Source organism: Papio anubis, chromosome 14 (genome assembly GCF_008728515.1).
Source record: "Papio anubis isolate 15944 chromosome 14, Panubis1.0, whole genome shotgun sequence".
Lineage (NCBI taxonomy): Eukaryota > Metazoa > Chordata > Mammalia > Primates > Cercopithecidae > Papio > Papio anubis.
In genome coordinates, this window is record NC_044989.1 from 84,887,645 (window position 1) to 84,911,304 (window position 23,660).

The 23,660-nt window shown below is 39.7% G+C and overlaps 2 long non-coding RNA genes and 1 pseudogene across 3 annotated transcripts in view; 1 reads left to right on the top strand and 2 right to left on the bottom strand.

The window, feature by feature from the left end:
• Positions 1 to 1,683, bottom strand: part of LOC116270305 — an 80,670-nt gene extending 78,987 nt beyond the window's left edge. The window contains exons 1-2 of the long non-coding RNA XR_004178328.1: positions 1,585 to 1,683; positions 1,059 to 1,261 (exon numbers count right to left, since the gene is read on the bottom strand). This is a non-coding gene — a long non-coding RNA (uncharacterized LOC116270305). The remainder of the gene's footprint in view (positions 1 to 1,058; positions 1,262 to 1,584) is intronic.
• A 73-nt stretch (positions 1,684 to 1,756) lies between these two features.
• LOC116270306 lies at positions 1,757 to 18,667 on the top strand. Its single transcript, XR_004178329.1, has 3 exons — positions 1,757 to 1,804; positions 6,415 to 6,528; positions 17,566 to 18,667. It is a non-coding gene; the product is annotated as an uncharacterized LOC116270306 (long non-coding RNA).
• Positions 16,098 to 17,567, bottom strand: LOC101013520 (annotated as a pseudogene). The gene has a single exon (XR_636671.4). The product of XR_636671.4 is annotated as a 60S ribosomal protein L13a pseudogene (transcript).
• Positions 18,668 to 23,660: the final 4,993 nt, after the last annotated feature.

Genomic DNA, 23,660 nt, shown 5'->3' on the forward strand with positions numbered 1-23,660 from the left:
GCCATTGGACTACAGCCTGGGCGACAGAGCAAGCAAGACTCCATTTAAAAAAAAAAATTAAAAAATTAAAAATAAAAATAAAGTAGGCAAAGAACATGAACATTCTGGGGAAAAAAAAAAAAGCTCAGTATCACTAATCATTAGAGAAATGTAAATTTAAACCACAATGAGATACCATCTCACATCAGTCATAATGGCTATTATTAAAAAGTCAAAAAATAACAGATTCTGGTAAGGTTGTGGAGAAGAGGCCATCATCCTTATCAAACTAAGGTAGGAACAGAAAACCAAATCCCACATGTTCTCATTTGTAAGTGGGAGCTAAATGATGAGAACCTACCTGGACACAAAGAGGAGAACAAGAGATACCAGTGCCTACTTGTGAGTGACAGGTGGGAGGAGGGAGAGGAACAGAAAAATTAACTATTGGGTACTAGACTTGGTACCTGACTGACAAAATAATCTGTATAACAAACCCTCAGGATACAAGTTTACCTATATAACAACCTGCACATGTACCCCTGAACCTAAAATAAAAGTTAAACAAAATAGAGTCGAATAGTTCTATGAGTTTGTGTGTGTGTGTGTGTGTGTGTGTGTGTGTGTTTTAGAAAAAATAGCCCCTTGACCCGCTACCCCCACTCCCACCCACCATTCCCACCCCCACGCCACCACTGCAAAATACTGAATTGAGTATTTTGATATTTCCCTCCCTTCGAAGTTTTTGAGGCTTCCTCTTTATCATTATGGGTTTTCCATACTTGGAGATGAAGATTTAGCTCTTTCACACGATTGCCTCTTTTCCTAACCACACACATGCCCATTTCCCAACTGCCCACTACAGAACTCTGTACTTTTGGTTATACCAGTATTTGGCGTTAACTTCATAATGATGTAAGTACTACTGAGAGCTGAGTAATCTAAAGTAATATGCCTTTTCCTTTCCTGCATAACAATTTGTTTCTCATGAAAAAAACAACTGCTTTGCTGCGTCTTTTTCTTAGTTTCCCTGTTTAGTTGTGACTGACTTGTTCCCAAACTCTGACCCCACCTATTACCTTTCTATATATTTTCATGCTCATCTTCTTAAAAAAGCCAGTCCCCAGCCTTCTGGCCAGCTGCAGTCTGAGCTGGCTGCTCTCTGGGCCTGTTGCTGTTGTCTTCAATTTTCCTTTCAGCATCATTCTGGGATTCCCTTCATGTATTACCTCTCTCTTGATTTACTCCCTCATTTTCATTAAACACATCTTCCGGTAGCTTCCTGAGAAAGTGTGCATGAAAGACAATATATTTTAGACCTCTGTAACCTTACCTGTTACAGAGTTTTTATTCTATTCTTATACCTGCTTGATAATTTGACTGAGTTTAGACTTCCAAGGTAGAAATATTTTCCCCCAGAATTTTGTAAAGCTTTGTTCCATTGTATTCTAATATCCAGCATTATCTTGAGAAGCTCAGTCACCGTGAATTCCATGGGGCTTCAAGTAAATAATGTGGCTGGGGTTTGGGGAGAATAAACCTGGATCTCAGCATCTTAATGTCTTTTCTTTTGGACTAGTCAAAATTTCTAGAAAAGGTTCTTACAGTGTCCCAGCTGGAAGATATAATCCTGGAAGCCCACATTCTGAGGGCTAGGTGGGAAAGAAGGCTGGAGATCTCCACATTCAGTAGACAATCCTCTACTTATGATGTTCCTGCCGTCGACTGTGACTGGTGTTCCAGACCAGAGACTTTCTCTTTTGCTCTCTTCAGAAGACAAACTTCCAATCTTCTGCCAGGGTGAAAAGATAGCACTCACTCAGAGGTGAGTAAGCTCTGTGTCTAACAGCTTTTTCGAAAGTTTATTAAAATGACCTCAAACATTCCTCATTTTAACAAAAGGGCATCCATAAAAAACCATCCACAAGCATCATATTTAATGCTGAAATATTGATCTGAAAGAAGACAGGGATGTCCACTTAGGCCACTTCACTCAACACTGCACTGGAGGTTCTAGCTGGGTCAGTTAGGCAAGAAACTAAGTAAAAGGAATCCAGATTGAAAAGAAAGAAGTGTAACTATATTTTCAGATGACATCTTATACATAAAAAGATCTTGTACATAAAAAGTTTCTAAGAAATCCACACAAAATAATTAGAGGCAACAAACAAGACTGAAAAATACAAGATCAATATACAAAACTCAGTTGTATTTCCAAACACCAGCCATGAATAATCTGAATATAAAATTAAGACAACAGTAGCATCAAAAAGAATAAATTACTTAGAAATAAGTTCAACGAAAGACACATAAGACTTGTACACTGAACTGCTATAGATACTTCTCTTAATGACCTTAAAAATAATATCTTCCTGTGGGATTTTACTGTCACTAATATAAGTGTTAGCATAAATAATATAACCTGAATCAATACCATGTGACCTTTGTCACTGCAAATAGTTAGGTCCTGAAATATTAAACAATATCTTATATCCCCACTACTGGCGGAATCCTGGTATTGCAAGTTCTTCAAAAGGAATGTTTACATCTCCAATTGAAAGGCGGAAAAAGCACAAACCCCTACCTTAAGTTACAAGCAAGTGTGACTTTGAGAAGATCCTGCAAGTCACCACATGGGGCCCCAACACGAGGAACACATGTGAGCTCATATGCTGCCTCTTTCGATAGCATATACTGTCAAGGGCTAGTTACAGGCTCAGAAAGAATGAGTCTGCTTTCCTCATCTTTACCACATGGACCACCCACACTGGAGCCATCCCTCCCTCCTCTCACTGTGCACTCTCCACTTAATCATTTGTCCCTCAAACATTTTCCTAATCATGTAACCATCTCCTGAAAAACATTCGATTGTGCTTAGTGATCTCTGAGATGAAAACAGGAGTCTTCATAATCCGACCCCAACTTACATACACAAACACATTCTTCCCAAACACTGAAGGAAAACATTACTGCATCCATGGAAATCTCTTCAATGATGTAGTCCCCATAAACTCTAAGAGGATCTACAAATAAAAGGTTTTCATCTGAAATTATCTCTACCGTCTATCCCCTCTACAATAATGTACATTTTACCTGTTTCCCAAAGCTCAAATCCACCTCTTTCAAAAAGTTTTTCCTGATGCATATTTAGTTTTTTCCTGAAATGTTACCTCCTTTGGTGGTATTGGTTAGTGAAAAATTGTGGGTTTTGCCATTGAAAGTAACAGCAAAAACCACAATTATTTTTGCACCAATCTTAATAGTTATGCTATTTATATTAATACATAATCATGTCTTTCTATTTCTGTAAATCTCAAGCTTAGGAACTAAATTATTGATCAGCTTCTGGTACTGGAGTTAATATTTGGATACGTCCAATACATGGGCTTCACTGTAAGGTGATCAGGTCAAGCCACATAACTTATATCCACTAATTTTTTAAAGTGCTGAGGAAACTTCTGTGGGGAAAAAAATGTACTTTATTCCCATCCATGATTGAGTTTCAGAGATGTACAGATATTTGTGATTGTCTACAGAAAAATCATGGGATACTTGGAGATAGACCCTGTCCTGAGTTGAATTGTTTCCCCCTGTGTCCCTAAACTCATATGTTGAAGTCCTAGCCCCCAATACTTCAGAATGTGATCTTATTGGGAGATAAAGTTGTTATAGAGGTAATCAAGTTAAAGTGAGGTCATTAGGGTGGGGCCTAATCCAATATGACTGGTGTCCTTATAAAAGGGGAAAATTTAGAAACAGAGACATGCATAGAGGAAGACGTTGTGAAGAGACACAGAGAGAAGACGGCCTTCCACAAGTCAAGGAGAGAGGCCTGGAACAGGTCCTTGCCTCACAGCCCTCAGAAGGAACCAACCCTGCTGACACCTTGATTTCAGACTTTCAGCCTCTAGTACTGTACAAAAATACATCTCTGTTGTTTAATCCATCAGTTCGTGGTACTTTGTTGTAGCAGCCCGTGAATTTTTCACCTGTTTGGAGAAGCTAACCCTCTCCACTCTGTAATGGTGATATTTTTTCAAATCCATTTCACCTTGTTTGGTTTTTGTTTGTTTGATATTTAAAAGATCAAATAATTAAAGATATCCCAGAGTTAGTATCTTTTAGTCACATTGGGAGCTACAAGAGGGCAGCTTTGGCCATATCCACATTCTCCCTTAGGAATCTTAATACTTTTCATTCGGTGCAGTGGCTGGAATTTACATACTATGTTGTTTCTTCACACCAGTCCCAGTAAGACTTGCACTGGATCTCAGGGACTAGAGAGACCTGGGGGTACCAATTACTGACTCCTCTGTGGGATTCTGTTTCCATTCTTAAGGCTATGGCCCTGATGTGAATACCACCAGAAACACACGAGTGTTTTTGGTGAAGCAAGCACTTCTTTTTACCCTTTCCCACACATACCTCAATACTTAAACAATTTAAATTCCCACAGAAATGGATAGCAAACTCCTTGAGCACAGGGTTCTCCCACAACCTTCAGTCTTTGATAAGGCTCAGAGGTTATAAAACACCACGCATTCGGGGAAGTCTAGTTCTAAAAAACTCTTGGCTGGCTATAGAGTATGTGATGTAGTAAGCTCCAGGGACAACAGATCACTCTGAATATAGAGAATAAGCAAGACTTACCTCCTGAATCCATAATGAACCCCACAAGCTAAGCCCCTGTCCTGAAGTAGAGCACCTAAAATACCTTATACGGAAGCACAGTCCTACTCTAGATGTGTCAGGGTGCAATGCCGGCCTGCTGCTGGAGACAAGACAGCAGTCAGGACCCAGAGCACCTTCCCGTCTTTAGACCTAGCTGATACAGCAGTCATTTGATGGGTTTTAGAGAAAGGAGAAGAATACACTCAAACTAGGCAGCTGGGAGGTCCCCTGACAGCCACAGACAATCTCCTCTAGGTCTACAAGCCCTAGGGCAGCTATTTTCAACACGGACTATACAACGTGATCAACTGAGAACTTTTCAGAACTGTTGAAGACAACCCTTTCCCTATATAATTTTTTTAAAACATAGCACAGGTGCTCAAAGGAAAAAAAAAAAAATACAGTCAGTACTCCCAACAATTAAATGAGAATTCCTGGAGGGGAGAAAATGTAAATACCCCAGGTTATTCCAATGTGATCTGGGTTGATAACCCATTTCTCTGAGCAACTCTCTTATCAACTCTGGCATTGCATTAGAACTGCTGATAAAACAATAGATGTGGCCAGGCACAATGCCTCATGCCTGTAATCTAAACATTTTGGGAGGCCAAGGCAGGAGGATCGCTTGATGCCAGGAGACCAACCTAGGCAACATAGCAAGACCCCAACTCTATCTTAAAAAATAGCCAGATGTGGTGTGACACACCTACAGTCCCAGCCACTCGGGAGGCTGAGATCGCAGGATCACTTGAGCCCAGGAGTTGCAGGTTGCAGTGAGCTGATTGTGTCACTGCACTTCAGCAGGTGTGACAGAGTGAGCCCCTATCTCAAAACAATGATGTAGTACCCCACCTGAAACTGATTGAATCTGAATCTTTAAGGTTGGGTCCCAGGCATGTTCTAAACCCTCAGATGATTTTTTTTACACAACCAGGATTGAGAATCACTGGCTCCAAGAAAAAATTCCACTTAAGTGAAATGGCCAGGGTTTGATATGCCCAAGGATACTGCTGTGATAATGCCCAAACCTATAGTTTTAGACTCTGAAACCTCAACTCATAAAGAACACAGACAAACCAAGTTCTTCTCAGGTCAAATTTCTCACTGTGCACAAACCAACCTCACTTGAGTTTTATCCTCCAGGACCAGGTCACCTTTAGGTGGACAGCCAAAGAGCTATCTGAGGCAGAGGCAAATAGCCACTCTCCCTTGGCCCACATATCATTAGAAGTTCAGTCAGGGCCTGAAGACTTATTTAGAATTAAAATAATAATAAGAACCTCCTATGTTGATATAACATTTCACTACTCTTCTTACCTAAAATGAGTCTAGCTGCTAGAATTGAGCACAAAGAGCCTGACCACAAAGAGTTGCATGGTGGGATCACATACAAACATTAGACAGACAAAGCCAGCTTCTCACAAAAAGCCTGGAACAGAGATTTCATAATGTCTCTTACCTTGTTATTTGGTGCCCCCATTCAATGATGAATGATCCATCCTTCTGCTCCAGGCTGGTACAGCATGCAGGCCTCAACCACAATTATAAAAGACAATAAACTTGCCATTGCATTTGGTTTAGCTTTTCCAGGAACACATTATAGTGCTAAGTATAAGCATTTGCAGTGAGAGATTCCTGCTGTGAAAACCCCATTGACTTCAGCAAATCCCATGTAACGAACAAGATGTACTAGCTTGAGAGTACAGGTAACAAAGCCAGAAATTCCATTTCAATATGTTCAAGGGAAATGACATGTATCCACAGATCAATCTGGAGGGGCTTACTGAAGGAAGAACACCAGTTGACTTTTGCCAAGTGTACCTGAGACATCCTTGAAGGAAAGATCTGTTTTAGGTTACTGAGGTCCATTTTACACAGGTGAGGAGACAATGAAATTTGATGTGACCCAATTTTATTATTTTTTCTTTTTTCTTTTTTTTTTTTTTTTTTGAGACAGAGTCTCGCTCTGTCACCAGGCTGGAGTGCAGTGGCGCCATCTCGGCTCACTGCAACCTCTGCCTCCCGGGTTCAAGTGATTCTTCTGCCTCAGCCTCCCAAGTAGCTGGGACTACAGGCGCATGCCACCACACCCAGCTAATTTTTGTATTTTTAGTAGAGACGGGGTTTCACCATGTTGGCCAGGATGGTCTTGATCTCTTGACCTCATGATCTGCCCGCCTTGGCCTCCCAAAGTGCTGGGATTACAGGCATGAGCCACCATACCTGGCCTGATGTGACCCAATTTTATACTCAAAAGTAAAGTATGTGGAAGCGTGGGTTTCACATATTGAGGTAATAACAGAATTGAAACTCCAAATGAGGGCTCATGACTCCAAGTGTGATATTCTGGTTCCTGAGTCAGGATCTTCCTCCATATGCCAGAAGTTACAGCTTAGCCCTTATCTTCCAGCAAGAATTAATGACTTTGCTTCTGGTTTCTAAATAATTGACTATACATTCTAATCAAATAAGATAGCCCAGGTTATAGCAGCTTGAGAGCAACAGAAGTAGTTTATCTATACCAGAATAAGAATAACCTTTTTATTCATCATCACAAATTCATCCTGGAGGGGGAAAAAAAAAAAAGCATGTGGACATAAAGAATGTGGAAGCACATATATATTGCTATATATTCAAGTGGGAATGGTATGTGTATCTGTATCTACAGATATAGACATAGGTTGGGTGTGGTGACTCACACCTGTAATCACAGCACTTTGGGAGGCCAAGACAGGAGGATTGTTTGAGGTCAGGAATTTAAGACAAGCCTGAGCACATAGCAAGATCACGTCTCTACAAAAATAAAAATAAAAAATAAAAAAAATTGTTCAAGTGTACTGTTGCAAACCTGTAGTCTCAGCTATTCAGGAGGCTGAGGCGGGAGGAATATATGAGGCCAGGAGTTTGAGGCCAGCCTGGGCAATGTAGCAAGACCCCATCTCTACAAATAAATAAATAAATAAACTGGCCAGGTAATGCATGCCTGTAATCCCAGCTACTCAGGAGGCTGAGGTGGGGGGATCACTTGAGGCCAGGAGTTTGAGACCAGTCTGAGCAACATAACAAGATTCCATCTATATTAAATAAACAAATATACCAGGTGTGGTGATGTATGCCTGTAGTCCCAGATACTCAGGAGGCTGAGGCAGGAGGACTGATTGAGCCCAGGAGTCTGAGACTGCAGTCACCTATTACCTCATACATATCACTACACTCTAATGTGGGCAGCAAAGTGAGACCCTATTAAAAAAAAAAAAAGGCTATAACATATACACATTAGAGTTCATTTGCTAAGATTATTAAGGGAGGCTTTTAAATTAATATTTTACTTTAATAATCTAATTTGACACTAACTTTTTAGAAGGAAATGAACTTTAAAAGGATATAGTTCTTACTAATTTCCATCTCTGCATAAAATTTATAATTACCTTGGAATTATTTTAGTTTTTCCATAAAAGTATAAGATGATGTAATGAATCAGGTATCACGATGTCTGATTATAATGATATCTGACAACAATAACTGTGTTGCTTTGAAATATATGTGTGCACACTACATGCCTTGCCTAAGCATAATACTAGTGTCTTAGTCTGTTCAGGCTGTTATAACAAAGCATCAGACTGGGTGGCCCATAAACAACATCTATTTCCCATAGTTCTGAGAGGCTGGGAAGTTCAAGATCAAGGCACTAATAGATTCCCTGTCTGGTGAGGGCCCACTTTCTGATTCATAGACTGCATCTTCTCACTGTGTCCTAACATGGCAAAAAGGGAAAGAGAGCTATCTGGGTTTCTTTTATAAGGGCACTAATCCCATCCATGAGGGCTCCACCATAATGACCTAATCATTGCTCAGAGGTCTCACCACCAAATACTATTACATTGAAAATTAGATCTCAATGTATGAATTTTGGGAGTACACAAGCATTCCATCTATAGCAACTAGTGACTTGATATATGTTCAATTTGTTTGGCAATCTTGTTCTGTGGAGTTCTCTAATCTTTCAAGTGTGCTGATTTTTTGTTTCATTTCAAGTGTCTTTTAAAACCCAACTCAAAAAAAGAATTTCCTTTTGGTTTGAATGCTATACTTTGATTTTTAGTTTGAGTTATGAATATTTTATTTAATATTGGCTTCTTAAATAATTTTATTGGCATCCTAAAATTCTAACAGAAACAAAAATGAACTTCAAATTTTTTTTAATTACACAGACTGGAAGCCCTAGCCAGAGCAATCAGGCAAGAGAAAACAATAAAATATATCCAAATAAAAAAAGAAGTCAAATTATCTCTCTTTGCTGACAATATGATTCTATGTCTAAAAAACCCTAAAGATTCCACCAAAAGACTCCTGGAACTGATAAACAACTTCAGTAAAGTTTTGTGATGCAAAAATCAATGTATAAAAATCAGTAATATTTCTATATACCAGTAATGTTCAAGCTGACAGCCAAATCTAAAATATAATTCCATTTACAATGGCTGCACACACACACAAAAAAAAAACATAAAATACCTAGGAATACATTTAACCAAGGAGGTGAAATATCTCTACAAGAAAAGTTACAAAACACTGCTAAAAGAAATCATAGATGATACAAACAAATGGAAAAATATTCCATGCTCATAAATAGGAAGAATCAGTATTGTTAAAAAAGGCCATATTGCCAAAACCAATCTACAGATTAAATGCTATTTCTATTAAACTACCAATATAATTTTTCACAAAATTGGAAAAAAAATTCTAAAATTCCCATGGAGCCAAATTCATATGGAACCAAAAAAGAGCCTGAATAGGCAAACCAATCCTAAGCAAAAAGAACAAAGCTGGAGGCATCACATTACCTGACTTTAAACCATACTACAAGGCTACAGTAACCCAAACAGCATGGTTTATGTGACATATGGTCTATGTGACATAAAAACAGACACATAGACCAATGGAACAGAATAGAGAGCCCAGAAATAAAGTTGCACACCTATAGCCATCTGATCTTAGACAAGGCCAACAAAAATAAGCAAATGGGAAAGGACTCCCTAGTCAATAAATAGTGCTAGGATAGCTGGCTAGCTATATACAGAAGAATGAAAGTGGACCCCTACCTTCCACCAAATAAAAAAAATTAACTCAGATTGATTAAAAGTTTAAATGTTAGACTTCAAACTATAAAAATCCTAGAGGAAAACTTAGGAAACATTATTCTGGAAATTGGCCTTGGAAAAGAATGTATGATTAAGTCTCAAATGCAATCGTAACAAACACAAAAACTGACAGATGGGACCCAATAACTAAAGAACTTTTCCACAGCAAGAAATCAACAGAGTAAACACACAACCTACAGAATGGGAGAAAATATTCACAAACTGCATTTGACAAAGGTCTAATATCCAGAATCTATAAGGAACTTAAATTAACAAGCAAAAATCAAGCAATCCCATCAAAAAGTGGACAAAGGACAGGAACTGACACTTTTCAAAAGAAGAGATAAAAGTGACCAATAAACATATGAAAAAATGTTCAACATCACTAATAATCAGGAAAATGCAAATCAAATCCACAATGAGGTACCATCTTACATGAGTCAGAATGGCTATTACAAAAATGTCAAAAAAACAACAGATGTTGGTAAGGCTGCAGAGAAAAGGCAATGCCTATACACTGGTGGTAGGAATGTAAATTAGTTCAAACACTATAAAAAGCAGTTTGGAGATTTCTCAAAGAACCTAAAACAGAACTACCATTCAATCCAGAAATCCCATTATTGGGTATATATCCAAAAGAAAATAAATCATTCTACCAAAAAGATACATCCACTCATTTTCACTGCAGCACTATTCACCACAGCAAAGGCATGGAATCAACCTAGGTGCCCATCAATGGTGAATTGCATAAAGAAAATGCAGTACAAATACACCGTGGAATACAGCACAGCCATAAAATAGAATGTAATTATTCTTTGCAGCAACATGGATGCAGCTAGAGGTCATTATGCTAAGCGAATTAATGCTAGAAAACAAAACCAAGTATTGTATTATCTCACTTATAAGCAGAAGCTAAACATTGGATACTTATGGATATAAAGATGACAATAGACACCAGGGACTACCGGTGGGGACTGGAGGGGAATAAGAGTTGAAAAATTACCTGTTAGGTACTATGCTTACTAATCGAGTGGCAAGATCATTCATATCCCAAACCTCAGCATCACGCAGAATACCTATGTAACAAACCTGCACATGTACCCCCTGAATCTAAAATTAAAATTAAAATTATTTTAAAAATTAATTATGCAGACTGCCAAGTTGAACTTCAAAATTTACTAGTTAAAAAAGCAGACAGAAAAGATATATGTGATTGAAGTCATTGTAGTTTCCAGACTAGTATTTTGAAAAAGGTAAATCCTCATGTGTTACATATTTTATATCAATTTATTGTATATTATTTTCTGCACAAAGACATTTTGAATCAAATCATAGACCTATCCACCAGAAAAATAAACATGAGAAATTGTTTTCTAATATTTAAAAATATATGAAATAGATAAGTTAACATATGTAAGCAGTTTAAATTATATAATAGAGATTTGCTTCATATCTTTATATTTGAACCTAAAACAATCACAAAATCTCTACAAAGTCTTGATCTTGTTGTTTCTCATGACCTGTGCATACTCAGTGTTTGGCCTGGACTATGACACATAGGTACATTTCATATGTTTGTCAATTACATGGATTAATTTCTGAAAGGTGAATTTGTTTTTAAAGTTGTTCTGCTTTTCCAAAATTTGAAAAGACCAAAATAACTTTTATATGCATTCAAGAATTTAAGCAAGTTGGAATGCAGTTAAAGACCATGCAGTTAAAATTGTAAATTAACCCAGAAAGTTACCTACACGTTGTAAAGTGATATCAGTAGAGATGCTTCCTGTATTGTCTGTGGGTTATGGTTGCAGTATCTGTATTCTGAAAACTTCCAACCTAATACTTTCCATGACTTTTAATGCATACGATTTTTTATTTTATCATTTTTTCCAATAACTAATTTTTCTGAATGTTCTCTATTACAAATTGTGTCGAGTAAAAAATAATTTTGCTTTGTTCCTGAAATATGAGGACAATTTTACACAGTAAAACAAATTTAAAATTATGTCATCAATATTGATAAAACCTCTGTTTTGTTTTTATTAGAAACAGTGATGAAAATATACTTCTATTAAACATTTTACAGTATATCATACTGATTTATTACTTTTCCATTCATGGCACATAAAATAGTTAATGAGGACTATTTTTTTAGTTTGGTAGGCAACAAGAAATCATTTGCCATCTCTGATTAGGAAATTAGTATAGGATAAATTACACGTGTGTGCTGAATGTGGGAAGCCATGCCAACCAACCTATGCCACCCCTCATTTCACCAGGTTTACAGAGCCTTTTATACGCCAGAAAACACAGAGCAAGAGAAAGCTTTTTAAATCTAAAGAATGAAGGAATCCTTCCAGCCAAGAAAAAGACAGTTTCTTCTACATCGCCTTGTCTGTGCAAAAAAAAAAAAATTCAAGCATCACATCTACAACTAAATTTTGATTTATCCCTAAACCTGCTCCTCCCTCACTAGTAATATCATTATTATTGCTCATACCCCAAAACTGAGGATAATCCTCCACTCCTCTCTTTCCCATATCCAACCAACTACAAATATCATTTGTGTTACCCTCTAAATACATTCTAGGGAATCAACCACTTTTCTTTTCTTCAGCTTTTAAGTTCAGGGGTACACATGCAGAATGTGTAGATTTGTTACATAGGTAAATGTGTGCCACAGTGGTTTGCTGCACAGATCAACCCATCACCTAGGTATTAAGCCCATCATCTCTTAGCTATTCTTCTTGGTGCTATCCCTCCCCTGGCCCTCATAACAAGCCCCAGTGTGCATTGTTCCCTGCAGTGTGTCCATGTGTTCTCATCAATCAGCTCCCACTTATAAGTGAGAACATGTGGTGTTTGGTTTTCTGTTCCTGTGTTAGTTTGCTGAGAATAATGGCTTCTAATTCCATCCATGTTTCTGCAAAGGACATGATCTCGTTCCTTTTCATGGCTGCACAGTATTCTGTGCTGTGTATGTACCATAATTTCTTTATCCACTCTATCACTGATGGTAATTTGTATTGATTCCATGTCTTTGCTATTGTGAATAGTGCTGCAATGAACATATGTATGCATCTTTATAAATGCATATAAATGTCATCTTTTGTAAAGTGTCTGTTCATGTCCTTTGCCCACTTTTTAATGGGGTTGTTTTTTCTTGGAAATTCGTTTACGTTCTTTATAGATTCTGGATATTAGACCTCTGTCACATGGATAGATTCCAAAAATTCTCTTCCATTCTGTAGGCTGTCTGTCCTCCACTCTGATATTTCTTTTGTTGTGCAGAAGCGTTTTAATTAGATTCCATTTGTCAATTTTTGCTTTTGTTGCAATTGCTTTTGGCGTTTCTGTCATGAAATCTTTGCTCATGCCTATAACCTGAATGGTGTTGCCTAGATTTTCTTCAAGGATTTTTATAGTGTTGGGTTGTATATTTAAGTTTTTAATCCATCTTGAGTTATTTTTGTATATGGTGCAAGGAAGTATTCCAGTTTAATTTTCTGCATATGGACAGCCAGTTCTCCCAAAACCATTTATTAAACAGGGAATCCTTTCTCCATTGCTTATTTTGGTCAGGTTTATTGAAGGACAGATGGCTGTAGGTGTGCGGTCTTATTTCTGGATTCTCTATTCTGTTCATTGCTCTACATATCTGTTTTGGACCAGTACTATGCTGTTTTGGTTACTGTAGCCTTGTAGTATAGTTTGAAGTCAGGTAGTGTGATGCCTCCAGCTTTGTTCTTTTTGCTTAGGATTGTCTTGACTATCTGGGTTCTTTTTTTGTTCCATATAAATTTTAAAGTAGTTTTTTCTAATTCTGCGAAGAATGTCAATGGTAGTTTAACGGAAATACCATTGAATTTATAAATTACTTTAGATAGTATGGCCATTTCCACAATATTGATTCTTCCTATCCATGAGGATGGAATATTTTTCCACTTGTGTCTTCTCTGATTTTCTTGAGCAGTAGTTTGTAGTTCTTCTTGAAAAGATCCTTGACTTCCCTTGTTAGTTGTATTCCTAGGTATTTTATTCTCTTTGTAGCAATTGTGAATGGGAGTTCATTCATGATTTGGCTTTCTGCTTGCCTGTTGTTGGTGTATAGGAATGCTAGCATAGTTTGAATCCTGAGACTTTGCTGAAGTTGCTTATCAGCTTAAGAAACTTTGGGGCTGAGACAACAGACTTTTCTAAATATAGGATTATGCCATCTACAAACAAAGATAATTTGATTTCCTCTCTTCCTATTTGAATTTGCTTTATTTCTTTCTCTTGCCCAACTGCCCTGACCAGAACTTCCAATACTATGTTGAATAGGAGTGGTGAGAGAGGGCATCCTTGTCTTATGCTGGTTTTCAAGGGGAATGCTTCCAGCTTTTGCCAAATCAGTATGGTATGGTCTGTGGGTCTGTCATATATGGCTCTTATTATTTTGAGGTATGTTCCTTCAATACCTAGTTTATTGAGAGTTTTTAACATGAAAAGATGTTAAGTTTTATTGAAGGTATTTTCTGCATCTATTGAAATAATCATGTGGCTTTTGTCTTTAGTTCTGTTTATGTGATAAATTACATTTATTGATTTATGTATGTTGAACCAACTTTGCATTACAGGGATGAATCCAACTTGATATATGGTGGATAAGCTTTTTGATGTATTGTTGGATTTGGTTTGCCACTATGTTATTGAGGATTTTTGCATTGATGTTCTTAGAAATACTGATCTGAAGTTTTCTCTTTTTTGTTGTTGTATCTCTGCCAGGTGTTGGTATCAGGATGATGCTGGCCTCATAAAATGAGTTAAGGAGGAGACCCTCTTTTTCCATTGTTTGGAACAGTTTCAGAAAAAAAAAGTACCAGTTCCTCTTTGTACTTCTGGGAGAATTTAACTGTAAATCCATCTGGTCCTGGGCTTTTTTTGGTTGGTAGGCTATTTATTACTGTCTCAATTTCAGAATTCATGATTAGTCTATTCAGGGATTCAATTTCTTCCTGGTTCAGTCTTGGGGGGGTGTATATGTCCAGGAATTTATCCATTTCTTCTAGATTTTCTAGTTTATGTGGATAGAGGTGTTTATAGTATTCTCTGATGTCAACCACTTCTTATCTCCTCTGTAGCCAATGTCTACATCTCTCTTCTCTTCCCTCACCTCACATCACTCATGTGCCCTTTTTCAACAGCCTCCTGACTCCAATCCTTGCTGATACCAAAGGCTCAATCTCTTCTCCTACTTCAAACTTCTTCCTCCACCAGCTTTTGATCTGATTGAGTCTCAGAAAGAAGGAAGCCTTCACTCTTAATACCTTCATTAATTGCCACGTTGCTTATCTATTTTTCCTCCCACACTCTGTGTTCTCTGACATCTCCAGAACCACTAGTAGTAACAAAAAGAACATATTAGGAAGTCTTTAAGTGACCCTCAAAATATTTGATCCAAGAGATATTCACACTCCAGCTAGAAACTTTGAAGCAGCTGGCTTATTTTTCATTCTATCCCCTCAGTGTTCCCTCTATAGAAATACAGGCTATAGAAATAGATAACCTGAAGAAGGAAAGTGATTTTTATAGCAGTCAGAAAAGAAAAATATATAATCATTTCCAGTGGTAATAATTTCTCAAAATATAATCAAACAGAATAAGGGAATAAAGAGTAACTCAGTGGGATGGAAGGCAATTGAATCAAACCCAAAAAAGTGCAAGTTAAGAAAGATAGATCCAGGACTGTGTGATTTCAGTCAAGCTTGATTGACACTACCTGAAGTCTGAGATAGGTGGAGATGGGTAGCAGATAGGAAACGTTGCTAATCTTGCAGGGAAAGAAATTCAGGAAGATTGCCAAGGAGATTTGCTGCCATACAGTGTTTGAGCAGGAGAGATTAGGAGACAGATTTCAGGAGTTAAAAAGAAATGTTAATTAAGTCTAATTATAGACTGCTTTCAGTATGATTTGACAGGAAAAAGAATTAGCACAAATAGGAGGGAGATAAAAGAAAGAGCAGAGTCAAGCAGTTTCCCTATTTTTAATGAACTCCTATAAATTTCTGAATGGGTAAGAAACAAAACCTATAAATATGGGAACCCAGGGACAATATGGAGTGAGAGGGAATTCAGGACAGTGAGGGTTTTAATTAGACACAGCGGGAAGGGATGTAGAGCCCTGGTGAAAAGACTATAAAGGAAGGGGAGGGAGATTACTCTCTGACATCACAGGGAAGTGTTAGAAAATAGATTTGGGGAGAGTGTTCTGTGGAGAGAGAAGATGACAAATGATTTCGGTCTTGTGTGGGGCAGGGATTAACCTTTTTTTCTTTCTTTCTTTAAAAGCAATTTATTTCTTATTACAAAATGCAGGTGAGGAGCACGGGCAATGCCTGTAACCCCTTGGTTGCGCATCTTCCCAGTCTATTTCTGCTTCTAGAAATACCGTGGGTACAACACCAAGCTCATGCTGTCCCCAAGCGCTTGCACATTCTAACAGCTGCAGAGTACATGAGCAGGTGGAAAGTCCAACAGATGCCCCACTCACAAGGCAAGGCCCTCTAACCCCTCTTCTGGCTCCCTTTTGCTAACAGTAACTGGTTGCTCTTCCTACTGGTCATAGATAAATGACACCTCCACAATTCTCTGAGAGCTTTCAGGCAACCTCGGGAGGCAGTGACTAAGACCCTTCCCTTGCTGCCAGCTTCCTATGTCCCAGGCTGCCTGTGGCACCTGGACTGCTGCTGCCCCTGGGTCCCGCACATTCCAGGGCAACGATGGAGGAAGGGCAGGCCATGCATGAGGATTTAACAGTCTTTACTGGACTCAGACCAGGAGTCAGTGGGTCTTGAGGACCTCTGTGTATTTGTCAATTTTCTTCTCCACGTTCTTCTCAGCCTGTTTCCGTAGCCTCATGAGCTGTTTCTTCTTCCGGTAGTGGATCTTGGCTTTCTCTTTCCTCTTCTCTAGGGTGGCTGTCACTGCCTGGTACTTCCAGCCAACCTCCTGAGCCAGGCACCTCAAACAAGCAAACTTTCTTGTAGGCTTCAGACACACAACCTTGAGGGCAGCAGGAACCACCATCCTCTTTTTCTTGTCGTAGGGCGGTCGGATGCCGTCAAACACCTGGAGGCGGTCCAGGGCGGCCTGGCCTCCCTTGATCTCGCACGGCAGCAAGTCTCGCACGGTCTGCCAGAGGATGTGGCTGGGGGCCTGGAAGTGGTAGGGGCCTCTGGAAGTGTTGGTGTTCATCCGCTTGCGGAGGAAAGCTGGGTACTTCAACTTGTTTCTGTAGAAATTGCCAGAAATGTTGATACCTTGGCAGCATAGGACCACCACCTTCTGGACCAGCAGTGCCTGTTTAGCTGCGATGGCCGCCAGGGGGCCCAGGAGATGGCCTCGACCATTGAGCACCAGGACCTGTACCTCCGCCATCTTCCGCAGCTACCTGGGAAAGGGGGGACTAACCTTTTAAAGAGGATTAACCTCTTTTGCCTCAGTTCCTCCTCTCTGCAATGGACTCTAAATACTAATCACCTCACGGGGTAGTTGTGATGATTAATGAGTTAATCCGTAAAGGCCTAAGAACTGTAACTGATGCAAAGAATCTCTCAGTGCATATGAGCTGTTATTATTCAATCTCATAGTTTTCCACAAATGCAAAATAATTATTTTGTCATAATAATTAGATATGACAAAATATTAATGATTATATAAAGTCTCATCATAAACAAGTTATTTTAATGAAAATTATATCACTTATTTTTCTCTATAATCATTTTTTCCACAGTTCATCTGGATACCAAGCAACATTTTCATATTGCACAGATGAGGAAATTAAGGTTCAAAGAGGTTAGTGGCTTGTCCAGTTTTCTCATTAGTAAATGATAAAGCCATGGCCAACCCAGGAGTTCTAAATCCAAATTCTATTGTCTTGACATTAAACTGAATTTCTAAATAAGGGAGAATTTCTTTAAAGGAGATTTCTGAATGGATCTTCACACATCCCAAAAAACTAATCATGGTTACCAACAGACTAAAGATTTTTTAAAGACAACTCAATTTCAACAAATCAGTCATGCTGTCCTGTCTTTCCCTTCGCTGACAGATAAATGCAAAATGATAGTTCTTCATGTGATCACAAAATGACAGTCCAAACTCTAAGTATCACATCCACATTCAAAGTAGAAACAAAGAGGGAAAGATACCAGCTCCATCTGTTCTTTCTAACAGCAAAACAAAAAGTTTTCCAAAAGCTTTCACAGCACTCTTCCTTTGTATCAGGATTAGGTCACATGACCTAGTCTAGCTGTGATGGACACCTCGGGCTGGGCATGTGGTCACCCTAAACAAAATCTGAGCTACCCTGGCAAGTAAGAAGAAGAAATGGATATTAGGCAAACAATTAACAGTGCTACTTACAAATACTCCCTGAGCTGGCAGAGTAAGTCAACCCAAGCTCAATAGGAGCAGCATGTAGGAGAGCAATCCAAGAACAATCACGGACCAAGGACCAGGTTCCATTACCACTTTCCAGATGCCAGGCAATTAAACATATTCCAAGACCTGAGAATGGTGGCAGAGTTGTCCTCATTGATATTGGATTTATTGCTAACACAGGCACAGAGCTATACCTAATTTTATTTGTAAAACAGGCTAATATGTTTTTTCCTTGCACCCCAAGTGTGTGGAACAATCTACCAACTACATTTGTCTCCTGAGTTCTCTACTGCTGTGCATCATTCTAAAAACATTAGCATTTTAAAGTAACCTTCCACAGAACCCAGAAAAGTGACTCATCTGGAATCGTCAAGTCAATCCAAAGCAGAAGCTATGAGGAAGTCAGGAACTAAAAACAGGGAGACTGATCTAAAGTTTGTGTTAGGTTGAACTACATGCAATTGCCTATTGTTAAGAATTGAGGTGTCTCCCACAAATATTCATGTGTTGAAATCCTAACTGCTAGTACCTCAGAATGTGACCTCATTTGTAAATAGGTTATGCTAGCCCAAGACATTCAGTGAACAGGACTGCAGAGTGGGATGATGCCTGCAGATGTTGCAGAGTCTCAGGGACATAATTCTAAACATCACCTGTCACAGTTTCCCAGACCTGGACTGTGCTGGGGTTGCTTAAACAGTGAACTGAAGAATCAGATTCTGTGAAAAGCAAAGACTTAGACTTTGAGAAAAGATTTTCAAATCACATATCTAATAAAGAACTTGTATCCAAGAATATATTAAGAACTCAAAACAATACAAAAACTAACAACTCAATTTTTAAGATTGTCAAAAGATTTGAACAGCCTTTTCACCAAAGATGTATGAATTGCAAATAAACACATGAAAAGAAGCTCAACATCACTACTCGTTCCAACCAAAACTATAATGATACCACTACATACCTGTTAGTGTCACGGGACCCCTGGGGTGTCACTTCACCAGCTGGAAACATCTGTGGCTGGCAGTGTCTTCTGCCTGAGTGTTGCTCATGCCCACTGGGCTCGTTGGGCCCACTCAGCTTGGCAGGCTGTGCTCAGCTCATGCTACCTGCTCATATCCCACACCTGCCAAGGGTGAGCCAGGTTTGGAGTGGTGAGGGGTGTGTGGGCAAGTGAGCACAGGGCCTGGCCACTGCATACAGCCAGGCACACAGGCTGCTGCAGCTAGGCAGGCAGCTCCAGGTACCAGCACAGGTGTCTGCTCCATGTGAGGCTGCAACTGGACCAGATGTACTGCACGTGGCTTCTGCTGCAAGCACCTGCATCTGGATGAGGGGAACGTGGTGGCACCCAGAAGCTTGCAGACACTAGGAACTGCAGACACCCAAAGAGGGTGTAACAGCCCTGGCTTGGGGAGCTCCTAGGCCTGGGCTCCCCAAAGGGCTGAAGCTCTTCTCTCCTTCTCGTCACCCACAACATGGTGAGCAGGGAGCATGTTTCAGCACTTTTTGTGTTACAGCTTTTTAAGTTCCACCATTTGGTGAGTCCCTAGTTCTTGTCCCATATCCAGGAAGAATGAAGTACATGGACAACTGGAGGGTAAGCAAGGCAGAGTGGAGCCTCATCAAGTGACAGAACAGCTCTCAGGAGACCCAAAGTAGGTAGCTCCTATTTATGGGCAGATCCTCCTGATGTCTGAGTCTGGCTGAGTTTGGGGTATTTATGGTGTCAGAAGGGAGAAAGTGCATGGCCAGGCCTGGGAAAAGCACTAAGTTATCACTCCAGTCTGTGGACTCTATCCAGAATTCACAGCCCAGCCCCCACACTTCAGACTATCCCTGACTTAAAGGTGGAGCTTCACCAGGGATGTGCCCCTTTCCACCCAGAAGCCTGTCTGCCTCCTGTCACCATCAATCATGTCCATCACACCCAGGCTATTCCTGCCGAGGAGCATCCCCACCCTTGGCCCCCTTCCTGTGCTCACTAGTGTCCAAAGTCTGGAGGGGGGCCAAGGCAGCAGGGGGCTGGTGTATCAGCGCTGCCCCAAGAATGCACACACCCAGCCAGGTTGTAACATCACCTGGTCTTGGCCTCAGCTTTGCTCCACAATCAGAGTGGGTTCTGGGAGTGGGGATAGGCCAGGCAGTGCGGGCAGACACTTCTGAGCCTGTGGAGGCATGGGGGCTTTCCTGGTCCCCAAGAGTGCAGGGATGCCCAAGTCCACAACCACCACTGGGTGGCTACAGCTGTGCCCAGGAGGGTGGGAATCCTGCCCCACCAACTCCGTAGTGCGTGGAGTGTGCCTTCCCTACTACTGCCAGCATCTTCACAGTAGCTACGCCAGAGAGGCCACCACTGCCATCATTAGGATGGCTAAAATTCTATCATACCAATTGTTGGTGTGGATGTAAAGCAACTATAACTCTCATACATTGCTGACAGGAATGTTGAATGGTATAACCACTTTGCAAAACACTTTTTCAGTGTCTTAAAAAGCTAAATGTGTACTTACCATACAACCCAGCCATTCTATTTCTAGGTATTTACTCAAAATGAATGAAAACATATATCTATACAAATAACTGTTCATGAAAATTTATTGAAACTTTATCTGTAATAGCTAAATCCTGACTGCAATCGCAGTGTCCATCAACAGCTAGATGAACAGTGAAATACTACTCAGCAATAAAAAAACTATTTAGACATGCAACAAGATGGATGAATCTCAAAATAATTATGTGGAGTGAAAGAAGTCAGACCAGAAAACATGCATACTATATGATTCCATTTGTGAAAGAGTCTAGAAAATGCAAACAAATCTGAAGTAACTAAAAGCAGATCAGTAGTTGCCTAGGGATAGGGGATGCAGGGGGTGGTGAGAGAAAGGGATTACCAAGAGCTGTGTGGAAATTTTAGGGATGAGACAAAGTAGGGATGGGACTTGGCTTCAGCTCACCCCCACCAGAGCATTACTTCATGCATTCCCACTGACCACAAGACCTTGCAAGCTGTAAGTTATCTGAAGAAACCAAGAAAAGTGACATTCTACCATAAATCTTACTCAAGAAAACTCCCACCACCCTCATGTGCAAAATGCCAGGAGAATGACTGACCCTTAACCTTAGCTTCATTACAATACTAAAAATCACACCCAGGGGTGGAGACTCAACATGCTAAAGAGATGTGATGCATGCGGAAGCATGTTAACAAACTACATAGGTGCTAAAAATTCCCTTCCTCTACATGCCTAAACATCACTCCTTTCCCAACATAGCCACCCCCCATAAAACTGCCTTTCCAACTCCCCAACAGGAGCCGGCCTAAGAATATTTCCTCTCCCCCTCCGCCTCCCTTTCCCTCCTTCCCCTTTCCTCCCTCTTCACCTTTTCTCTCCCTCTCTCTCTCTCTCATGTTGCCTCCCTATGTCCAGGCATAAGTTCCAATAAAACCATCTCTGGGAAAATTATTTTGGCCTTGTGTCAGTTTCAGTTGCATTGAGAGCCCAAGAACCTGTGGTAATGGGGAGGTGACAGACACACTTATTATCTAAATCATGGTGATATTTTATGGTTCCAGGGTAATTATGAGTGAAAAAAAGCACAAACAGTTTTTTATCTGCTCTCATCCCACAATGATCAACACAGAAAACTTCAGTAACCAAATTTGTGGGATGTCTTACCCCCATACCAAGCAAGCAGGCAATCCTGCAGCTGCCAGCTGGATGCCCACTAATTAAATTCTGAAACTATCTACTTGGAGATAGCATCAGATCCCATAGGTTGAGGGTTCAGTCCCACAAGACTTCCCCCTATTTCTGATGCCAATCACAAGCCCCAGGTGATTTTACCTGTGCTTCTGTCTGATATAGTTTGACTGTGTCCCTACCCAAATCTCATCTTGAATTCCCACATGTTATGGGAAGGACCAGGTGAGAGGTAATTGAATCATGGAGGCAAGTCTTTCCCATGCTGTTCTTGTGAGAGTGAATGAGTCTCACAAGATCTGATGGTTTTATAAAGAGGAGTTCCCCTGCACAAGTTCTCTCCCTTTGCCTGCTGCCATCCATGTAAGATGTGACTTGCTCCTCCTTGCCTTCCACCATGATTGTGAGGCCTTCCCAGCCATGTGGAACTGTAAGTCCATTAAACTTCTTTTTTTGTAAATTGCCCAGTCTTGCATATGTCTTTATCAACAGCATGTAAATGGACTAATACACTCCCCATCAACCTGCTCACTATAAATCAAAGTTTCCACAACTCCCTTCTCAGGTTTGATTAATTTGCTAGAGCAGTTCACAGAATTCAGGAAACACTTATGTTTACCAGTTTATTATAAGAGATATTACAAATGATACAGATGAAGAGATGCAAAGAGTGAGTTATAAGGGAAGTGGCATGAAGCTTCCATGTGCTCTCTGAGTATACCAACCTTCAGGAACCTCCATGTGTTCAGCTATCTGGAAGCCCTCCTTATCCTGTCCTCTTGAACCTCTTATGGAGACCTCATTGGATATGAATGATTCATTAAACCATTGGTCATAAGTGATTAACTTAACTTTTAGCCCCTTCCCTTCTCTCCCTTAACCCCAGGTTGGGGAAAGGGGAGTAAGGCTGGAAGTCCCAAACCTCTAATCATGACTTGGTCTTTTTGGTTACCACCCCAATCCTGAAGCTACCTAGGGACTGCCAGACATCAGTCAACACAATATTAGCATACAAAAAGACATCACTTTAGAGAGTCTAAGGATTTTAGGAATTCAATGCCAAGAAAGAGATGGAAGAACAAATATGTATTTAACAATATCACAGGTATATACATATGTCAAAACTTATCAGATATTATATTAATACTTTAAATATGTGTAGCTAATTATATATTATACCACAACAAAAAAATTTAATTGGATTCTATTAAACTGAGATTTTTGTTTTCCCTTTGCTTCTTTAAACAAATTATTTCAGAGTGGTTTAAAATAAGAGATTAACTTGCAAAAAATTATGAGACCACAGCAAACCATAATAGAAAAGAGGATTCAATGTTGTTAACACCAGAGGTTATATTTATTGTAAGCAGCCTATTTGATTTTGAAATTCCTGACTGCTGAGAAGGAGAAAGTAAGAAATGTAATTAGTTACACTGTTCTTATTATCTCATAAATGGAAGCATGGCAATTATTTAAGATAAATTCACCCTTGAATTCTGAAAGGAATTCATCACATGGGACTTTATGAGGATCACTGAATGATATAATGAACAATTGCTCTAACAGCAATTCCATAGCAATGGCAAAATCCTCTTTGTGTGGCCATCTCCTCAAGTCAGACAAAAGGCGTACCATTAAGTCTAACCATTCTTAAGGGGAATGAAACCAATGTGGTCAGAAAGGTAGCATTCTGATTTTCTAATTTGAAGCAGTATAGTTATATGCTTGCATCCTCAGTTAT